We start from the raw sequence: 10,958 nt of genomic DNA on the forward strand, positions 1-10,958 counted from the left end.
AAATACGAAGGAGAAATCAAAAGCTTTACAGACAAACAAAAGCTGAGAGAATTCAGCACCACCAAACCAGCTCTCCAACAAATACTAAAGGATATTCTCTAGACAGGAAACACAAAAAGGGCATATAAACCCAAACCCAAAACAATAAAGTAAATGGCAACGGGATCACACTTATCAATAATTACCTTAAACATAAATGGGTTGAATGCCCCAATCAAAAGGCAAAGACTGGCTGAATGGATACAAAAACAAGATCCCTATATATGCTGCCTACAAGAGACCCACCTCAAAACAACGGACACATACAGACAGAAAGTGAAGGGCTGGAAAAAGATATTCCATGCAAACAGAGAACAAAAGAAAGCAGGAGCAGCAATACTCATATCTGATAAAAGAGACTTTAAAACAAAGGCTGTGAAAAGAGACAAAGAAGGCCACTACATAATGATCAAAGGATCAATCCAAGAAGAAGATAGAACAATGATAAATATATATGCACCCAACATAGGAGCACCGCAAAAGACAAATGCTAACAAGCATGAAAGGAGAAATTAACAATAACACAATAATAGTGGGAGACTTTAATACCACACTAACACCTATGGATAGATCAACTAAACAGAAAATTAACAAAGAAATGCAAACTTTAAATGATACAATAGACCAGTTAGACCTAATTGATGTCTATAGGACATTTCACCCCAAAACAATGAATTTCACCTTTTTCTCAAGTGCTCACGGAACCTTTTCCAGGATAGATCACATACTGGGCCATAAATCTAACCTGGATAAATTCAAAAATTCGAAATCATTCCAAGCACCTTTCTGACCATAATGCGCTGATTAGATCTCAATTACAGGAGAAAAACTATTAAAAATCCCAACATATGGAGGCTGAACAACACACTTCTGAATAACCAACAAATCACAGAAGAAATCAAAAAAGAAATCAAATTATGCATAGAAACGAATGAAAATGAAAACACAACAACCCAAAACCTGTGGGACACTATAAAAGCAGTGCTAAGGGGAAAGTTCATAGCAATACAGGCGTACCTCAAGAAACAAGAGAAAAGTCAAATAAATAACCTAACTTTACACCTAAAGCAATAGAAAAGGAAGAAATGGAGAACCCCAGAGTTAGTAGAAGGAAAGAAATCTTAAAAATTAGGGCAGAAATAAATTCAAAAGAAACAAAAGAGATTATAGCAAAAATCAACAAAGCAAAAAGCTGGTTCTTTGAAAGGAAAATAAAATTGACAAACCATTAGCTAGACTCATCAAGAAGCAAAGAGAGAAAAATCAAATCAATAAAATTAGAAATGAAAATGGAGAGATCACAACAGACAACACAGAAATACAAAGGATCATGAGACTACTATCAGCAATCATATGCCAATAAAATGGACAACGTGGAAGAAATGGAAAAATTCTTAGAAAAGTACAACTTTCCAAAACTGAATCAGGAAGAAATAGAAAATCTTCACAGACTCATCACAAGCATGGAAATTGAAACTGTAATCAGAAATCTTCCAGCAAACAAAAGTCCAGGTCCACACGGCTTCACAGCTGAATTCTACCAAAAATGTCGAGAAGAGCTAACACCTATCCTACTCAAACTCTTCCAGAAAATTGCAGAGGAAGGGAAACTTCCAAACTCATTCTATGAGGCCACCATCACCCTAATACCAAAACCTGACAAAGATGCCACAGAAAAAGAAAACTACAGGCCAATATCACTGATGAACATAGATGCAAAAATCCTCAACAAAATTCTAGCAATCAGAATACAACAACACATTAAAAAGATCATACACCATGACTAAGTGGGCTTTATCCCAGGGATGCAAGGATTCTTCAATATCCACAAATCAATCAATGTAATTCACCACATTAACAAATTGAAAAATAAAAGCCATACAATTGTCTCAATAGATGCAGAGAAGGCCTTTGACAAAATTCAACATCCATTTATGATAAAAACTCTCCAGAAAGCAGGAAGAGAAGGAACGTACCTCAACATAATAAAAGCTATATATGACAAACTCACAGCAAACATTATCCTCAATGGTGAAAACTTGAAAGCATTTCCCCTAAAGTCAGGAACAAGACAAGGGTGCCCACTTTCATGTTACTATTCAACATAGTTCTGGAAGTTTTGGCCATAGCAATCAGAGCAGTAAAAGAAGTAAGCAGAATTCAAATTGGAAAAGAAGAAGTAAAACTCTCACTGTTTGCTGATGACATGATCCTCTACATAGAAAATCCTAAAGACTCCACCAGAAAATTACTAGAGCTAATCAATGAATATAGTAAAGTGGCAGGATATAAAATCAACACACAGAAATCCCTTGCATTCCTATACACTAATAATGAGAAAGTAGAAAAAGAAATTAAGAAAACAATTCCATTCACCATTGCAACGAAAAGAATAAAATACTTAGGAATATACATACCTAAAGAAACCAAAGACCTATATATCAAAAACTATAAACACTGATGAAAGAAATCAAAGAGGACACTAATAGATGGAGAAATATACCATGTTCATGGATTGGAAGAATCAATATAGTGAAAATAAGTATACAACCCAAAGCAATCTACAGATTCAATGCAATCCCTATCAAGCTACCAGAAATATTTTCACAGAGCTAGAACAAATAATTTCAAGATTTGTATGGAAATACAAAAAAACTCGAATAGCCAAAGCAATCTTGAGAAAGAAGAATGGAACTGGAGGAATCAACTTGCCTGACTTCAGGCTCCACTACAAAGTCACAGTCATTAAGACAGTATAATACTGGTGCAAAGACAGAAATATAGATCAATGGAACAAAATAGAAAGCCCAGAGATAAATCCACACACCTATGGACACCTTATTGTCGACAAAGGAGGCAAGAATATACAATGGAGTAAAGACAATCTCTTTAACAAGTGGTGCTGGGAAAACTGGTCAACCACTTGTAGAAGAATGAAACTAGATCACTTTCTAACACCACAAACAAAAATAAACTCAAAATGCATTAAAGATTTAAACGTAAGACCAGAAACCATAAAACTCCTATAGGAGAACATAGGCAAAACACTCCCCAACATAAGTCACAGCAGGATCCTCTATGATCCACCTCCCAGAATACTGGAAATAAAAGCAAAAATAAACAAATGGGATCTAATTAAAATTAAAAGCTTCTGCACAACAAAGGAAAATATAAGCAAGGTGAAAAGACAGCCTTCTGAATGGGAGAAAATAATAGCAAATGAAGCAACTGACAAACAAGTAATTTCAAAAATATACAAGCAACTTATGCAGGTCAACTCCAGAAAAATAAATGACCCAATCAAAAAATGGGCCAAAGAACTAAATAGACATTTCTCCAAAGAAGACATATGGATGGCTAACAAACACATGAAAAGATGCTCAACATCACTCATCATCAGAGAAATACAAATCAAGACCACAATGAGGTACCATTTCACACCAGTCAGAATGGCTGTGATCCAAAAATCTACAAGCAATAAATGCTGGAGAGGATGTGGAGAAAAGGGAACCCTCTTACACTGTTCATGGGAATGCAAACTAGTACAGCCACTATGGAAAACAGTGTGGAGATTCCTTTAAAAATTGCAAATAGAGCTGTCTTATGACCCAGCAATCCCACTGCTGGGCATACACACCAAGGAAACTAGAATTGAAAGAGACACATGTACCCCAATGTTCATTGCATCACTGTTTATAATAGCCAGGACATGGAAACAACCTAGATGTCCATCATCAGATGAATGGATGAGAAACCTGTGGTACATATACACAATGGAGTATTACTCAGCCATTAAAAATAATACATTTGAATCAGTTCTGCTGAGATGGATGAAACTGGAGCTGATTATACAGAGTGAAGTAAGCCAGAAAGAAAAACACCAATACAGTATACTGACACATATATATGGAATTTAGAAAGATGGCAATGATAACCCTGTATGTGAGACAGCAAAAGAGACACAGATGTATAGAACAGTCTTTTGGACTCAGAGGGAGAGGGCGAGGGTGCGATGATTTGGGAGAATGGCATTGAAACATGTATACTATCCTGTAAGAAATTAAGTGCCAGTATATGTTCGATACAGGATACAGGATGCTTGGGGTTGGTGCATGGGGATGATCCAGAGAGATGATATGGGGTGGGAGATGGGAAGGGGATTCAGGATTGGGAGCTTGTATACACCCGTAGTGGGTTCATGTCAATGTATGGCAAAACCAATACAGTATTGTAAAGTAAAATAAAGAAAAAAAATAAAAAATAAAGGTAGAGGGGGAAAAGGTAAGGGTTATTATGGGATGGTATAAAGTCATCTGTGTGAAACTTTTGAAAATTTTAAAGCACTATAGAATTTTAAGAATCTTTAATTCAATCAAAATTTTTAGATAAATATTTTTTCAAATATTAAAGAAAAGAATGAAATAAATAAGGTCACATATGAAAGAGTAAACATTACAATAATAATAATCTATTTAAAAATCATAAGAAATTACTATGAACAATTATATCCAGAAGAACTGGATACATAATTAAAAGTACACCACCAAAAATACTGAAGTATGAAGAAATAGAAAGTTTAAATCTACCAATATCAAATAAGGAGATTAAATAAGTAAGCAAAAACCTCCTGACAATGAAAAGTTCCAGATCAAATATTGAGTTAGCTAAAAAGTTCAACTTTTTTTCTTTTTTCTATTTTATTTTAATTTGAGGATAATTGCTTTACAATGTTGTTTTCCACAACAAAAATAATAAGGAAGCACTATGCCAAGAAAAACAGGATGAGAAAATTATTGTTCATAAAAGGAGTAATTAAATGACAAAGTCAATATACTTCTCATTGTCCTACAAAATCAGGCTTTTACTCTGTTGCCACCTGGACAACATTTCAATAAAATCATAGAGGTCAGACAATGATTATTTGCTCTTGTAATATGAATTCAGACAGATGCTAAACTGGAGCACAATTTAAAAAATACACCTTGCAAATTTCACTAACAGGCTATCATCAGGGGCCAGGCCCCTGGAAGGCACATTTTATATGATAGCATTGTCAGAAACAGGGATTAACAGAAATGCTAAGATGTCCAGAGGAAAAAAAGCTAAAATCAGTTTTGCAGATGGCAGGTTATTGTGAATGCTTGTTCCTGTTACAAAATGCCCCTGACCCCAAGGCTGGGAAGCTAATAAAAATGACCTTATGAACCTCCATAAATCAAAGGACATTTATTTCTCTTGCAGGGCTTTTTTTTAGGGCAGGACTACCATAAATGAAACCGATTAAAACCTGGAGAGCATAACACTAGACCACACACAGTGACAACAGGGTATATATAACATGTGAAAAAGCCCTTCCACTAATTTATATGTCTTCTATGCTTATACAAACATTTTATTACTAAGAATTACCAAATGTGGACATTTATTACTGCTGATGCAACAAATGAACTAGAAAATACATTTCCAGAAAACTTGCTTAGTTCTCAAACCTAAGACATTTTAGTCTAAAAAAAAAAAAAAGAACTGCTAATGCTATTGTACCCTTGAAGGCAGAAAGTGGAGTTTATGGAGGGTGAAATAAGAGTTACTAACTGATGCAGCTCAACTGCTTTTACTACCAAAATGAAATGCAAAAGAGCTTAATGGGGAACTCAAGAGCAAAAAAAAAAAAACGTGCCTAGGCTACAAGAGGTTTTCAGGATTTCAAGGCAATGATCTCAATAATGTTTATTCAAATAGGTCATGACATTCTATAAATCAAAATAAACTGATTTGTTCTTTTTTCCATTTTAGTCAAGAGGAAATAAGCATTTAAAAAGATCTACAACTCTATACATACATAACTTGCAAAATCAGTATCAACCGATGCTTTCTTGCTATTTTAACTATACACACTGAGTAACGCCCAGCTTGTTTAATCACTTTCCTTGGCTAGTAAATAGAGGTCAAGACCAAATTTCAAAACAAGAGTATTTATCTAAGGAGCTATAAAGTACATTGATGTACTATTACAATACACAAAATTTTATATCAAATGGTATAATGTAGTTTTATTTAATTGAACTAATTTTTCCCAGGTCTTCCTTTGCTCTGTAATTTTAAAGCTTCAACTCACTAGAATAAGGATTGTCCCAGATTTGTAAAGCTGCTTTTGTCCCCAAATGAGCTCAATTATGGTATATTTTCATCTTCAAGAAGAGTATTTCTTCCATGATATTATGTCCTCTATGACATACCATTGTTTTTACCTTCTCAATTTTGTATTATATTTACTTACTTATAAAAGTAGAACCCATTTTCTCACATGTATCCTAACAATTGTTCTTGATTTTAGCACTAACCCTCTCTGTTCAAAATATTAACTGCACCCATAAACTATAGTAAAACAAAGAAACAATGACAACAAATACCTTTTGATTATGGAAATAGAGTAGAAGTAATCTATGAACTATAGCACAAAAAGGAAAATATTTTCAGTTAGTTTTTCAAACATCAGATACTAATGGGTTGGGCTTTAGAATTAGGTCTTAATTTATTACAGTGTAATTTCATTCTCCTTCATTTTAACATTCTGCCAAAATTGGCTTTTTTTTTAAAAGTATTGTCTTTGTAGAAAGAGGAGTTATTGTTTAATGAGTGCAGAGTCTCAGTCAGAAAGACATCATGTTTTAGAGATGGAGTATGATGATGGTTGATCAATGATGTGAGTGTACTTAAAGGCACTGAATGGACAATTAAAGTTAAAATGGGGAACTGTATGCTATGGATATTTTATCACAATTAGAACATACTCTTTTATTAAAACAGAATCTGTAGGTTCTGGAACCATCTTACTTTACTCTTCATCTTACCCTTATGATAGTAAAAGCTTTCCTGGCTCCCCTTGTCTCATTGATTGTGAAAAGGAGTTATTGGGGGAAAAAAAACTGCTATCAAGCCCAAGCATTATGACTTAGAGACATACTGGAAAAGTCAGATTAAGTCATAAATGTGTGTATAGTCACAGAGAAAGGTTCCATCTGCAGTGAGGCCAGGTTTGCCAAGAACAAAGTAGAATGATTAAATGTGTTTTGCAGTCATGAGCAGAGTGATGATGTTTGACTGTTTATAGGGGACCTGTCCTAATAGAAAATAGATGTGTCCTAATATAAAATGGGCTTCCCTGATAGCTCAGTTGGCTAAGAATCTGCCTGCAATGCAGGAAATCCTGGTTGCATTCCTGAGCCGGGAAGATCCCCTGAAGAAGGGATAGGCTGCCCACTCCAGTATTCTTGGGTTTCCCTTGTGGGCTCCCCCATCCCTGGGATTCTCTAGGCAAGAACACTGGAGTGGGCTGCCATTTCCTTCTCCAATGCATGAAAGTGAAAAGTGAAAGTGAAGTTGCTTCAGTTGTGTCTGACTCTTAGCGACCACATAGACTGCAGACTACCAGGCTCCTCCATCCATGGGATTTTCCAGGCAAGAGTACTGGAGTGGGGTGCCATTGCCTTCTCCGCAGCTGGTAAAGACCTGCCCTAATATGAAACAGATGTGTCCTAAAGTAAAATCTGTATTTGGTGATATTGTGCTTTCATTTTCATGTTCACTCATTCATACAGAACTTACTAGGAACCAACAATATTGTTGTGGAAACAAACATAAAATAAGACACAGCCATAAAGCTTATCAGTTGCTGAATGGATATTCTTCTGATAAAAGCATTAGCTTCTTGAACAGGAGGGCCTCCCTTATTTAAAAATAATGCTATAAAGATATCTCAGGTATAGCCTTAAGGTATCTGTGAAATGGGACAAAGTTGCATTTGTCTCATAGGGTTAATAATCCATACAAATGTCTCCTTGTCTGGCACATATTCACAGTCAACAAACTATAGCTGTTATTCTCATTATTAGCAGTGCTATTTAATTCAAGCTATAAAGTATCTATTCGTTTTCAGAAAGAACAGAATCATTAAACCCAAATATTTCCAGCTGAACTATGACACAGGAAATATTAATATCTGATAGAGGATTTTATGATATGGAAGTTGTTATTTTAGATGAAAATCTCAACAGTAACAGTTGTTCAATACAGTATTAAAATTTAAAAAAAAAGAGAAAATAATAGCATTAGGTAGGTAAAGGCCCAGAATAGATTAATATGTGCCAAATAAAATGCCTAGGATACTAGCAAAGTTACTTTCTAAAGTCATTACAGAGTAAAAAAATAAAAAATAAGATAAATTATCTCAGGATATTTTTATGAATAAGATAGGGATATACTGGATAAATGGTAATTTGATTAGTGAATTAATTCCTAATTATCCAGCCATACCCTAAGGATGATGATTAATGAATTAATATCAACTAGAGGAAAATTGCTAATGATTTGAGTCATTAGTTGATTCTGCTCTGTCTTATCAATCCTGCTGTTTATCATATGCAGTGCTATTTATCAATATAGTTCTTTTTCTCAGTTGCCTGTTTGAAACTGAATAAACCATGGTTATCAACTTATTTAATTATCTATAATAGAAAACAAACAATATGAAAATAAGTGACCATTTGTCATGATGGAGCAAACCTATTATGATGAAATTATATAGTTACAAATCTAAATTGCTCGACTTGCATCCAGATATTCAAATGAAGAAGTTCAAGGATCCTGGATAGAGGAAAGTTGCAGTGTCTGACAAGTAATTTACAACCCTATGGCTGCACTTGGAAAAAATGACAGTACTCTTCTGTGGGTTATTCTGAAAAGTAAAAGGTACTGTCTATAAAATGCTTCCTGAAGTCTCATGTATAGGGGAAAAAAAAAAGAAAAAAAAAACTAAAGAATTGCTAAATCTTTTAAACAACAGAATGTGGGGGGAAAGGAAAGTATATTTTTGACTCATTTATAGGCTATGAAGGAGATACAAGAAATAGTAAGACAAACAGACTGAGTGAATTGAAAGACACAACTTCTTTAGCACACAATCATTTCTGAAGTGCCTGTTTTGACTAGGAAACTGAAAAATTATCACAGATATAAAAAAACATTATCAAAATGGTCATAGGTTTAGACCCTGTGCAGTAAAAGCTTAAAGATGCACAGAATAAAATTTGAAGAAGAAAGTATTTCAAAATAGAAGTGTGGTTTTTAATATTAATACTTCTCTATAAAATGTTTCTTTGTAGACTGAAAACTAGGTTTTTTCTTTCTCTTTAAATAAATTAATCATAGACAATAAAGATGAATAAATTATAACTTAAGAAATTTTCCCCAATTATCTCATTGATTCTGTGCATAGGATTAGGAATGTATCTCATTATAATTTACACTATAATAATGACTCAAACAATGGGGAAGACACAGAGCCCTCTGTGATGCAATGGAAGCTATGACAAAATCACTGCAGATGGTGACTGCAGCCATGAAATTAAAAGATGCTTACTCCTTGGAAGAAAAGTTATGACCAACCTAGATAGCATATTCAAAAGCAGAGACATTACTTTGCCTACTAAGGTCCGTCTAGTCAAGGCTATGGTTTTCCTGTGGTCATCTATGGATGTGAGAGTTGGACTGTAAAGAAGGCTGAGCGCTGAAGAATTGATGCTTTTGAAGTGTGGTGTTGGAGAAGACTCTTGAGAGTCCTTTGGACTGCAAGGAGATCCAACCAGTCCATTCTGAAGGAGATCAGCCCTGCGATTTCTTTGGAAGGAATGATGCTAAAGCTGAAACTCCAGTACTTTGGCCACCTCATGAGAAGAGTTGACTCACTGAAAAAGACTCTGAAGCTGGGAGGGATTGGGGGCAGGAGGAGAAGGGGAAAACCAAGGATGAGATGGCTGGATGGCATCACTGACTCGATGGACGTGAGTCTGAGTGAACTCCAGGAGTTGGTGATGGACAGAGAGGCCTGGCATGCTGCGATTCATGGGGTCGCAGAGTCGGACACGACTGAGCGACTGAACTGAACTGAACTGAACTGAAACATATTTTAAACACTTATAAATTTGGGGGACAGAAAGATTTTACTTATTATAGAGAAAGCAAATTGTGGTAATTTGTGGAGACTTTTGTTGTTAAAACTCACTCATCTTACGTACTTATTCTTTCAATATTGCTCTAGGATAACTTGTCAAGGTTCAAATATAAACCAGCTATTTTCCCCTGGAAGCTCAGTTGGTAAAGAATCTGCCCGCAATGCAGGAGACCCCAGTTCAATACCTGGGTTGGGAAGATCCCCTGGAGAAGAGATAGGCAACCCACTCCAGTATTCTGGTCTGGAGAATTCTATGGACTGTATAGTCTGTGGGGTTGGAAAGAGTCGGACATGACTGAGCAACTGTCATTTTTCAATATATTTTTATGTATTTTTGCATGTTTTATTTTTTATATATTTGTCACCTCATTTCAATTAATATCTGGTGATGTCTGTTTGCATATACAGCATGGATATGTGGAGGGGAATGTACATGGGTATGTATATATCAAGGTAGCAACTGCTGTCCTTTCCCTTTGTCCTCATGGAAACTTTAAAAGATCAACTTAGGACAAGAAGCTTTCTTATCTCCCAAAGGTGAGAAGTTATCAGGAAAGCAAACTGAGCTTATGCATGTGCTCATTCCTAATGCCCAAAACAAAACAACAAGAAAGCATTGAAATGTTCTTTTTTTATTTTTTTTTTGGCAAGAAAATGACAAAACCTGTTTCTGCCAACTTCCCGTTTATTCCTCTTGCTCCCAAATCAACCAATGACAACACTCTGGGAATACGGATGTCATTATTTTCTTGCCCTATTCAACCTTAAAAATGGTTTGGGGTATGTTATGCTAACAATTTAGAAGTGGAAATAGCATCAAATGTCCCTCTTATTCCGAGACTCAAGTCTTATCAACGGACACAACCACTTTAAGCATCTGTATGTGTGCATGTGAGTGCATATATACATA

Source organism: Ovis canadensis, chromosome 23 (assembly GCF_042477335.2).
Source record: "Ovis canadensis isolate MfBH-ARS-UI-01 breed Bighorn chromosome 23, ARS-UI_OviCan_v2, whole genome shotgun sequence".
NCBI classification, from domain to species: domain Eukaryota; kingdom Metazoa; phylum Chordata; class Mammalia; order Artiodactyla; family Bovidae; genus Ovis; species Ovis canadensis.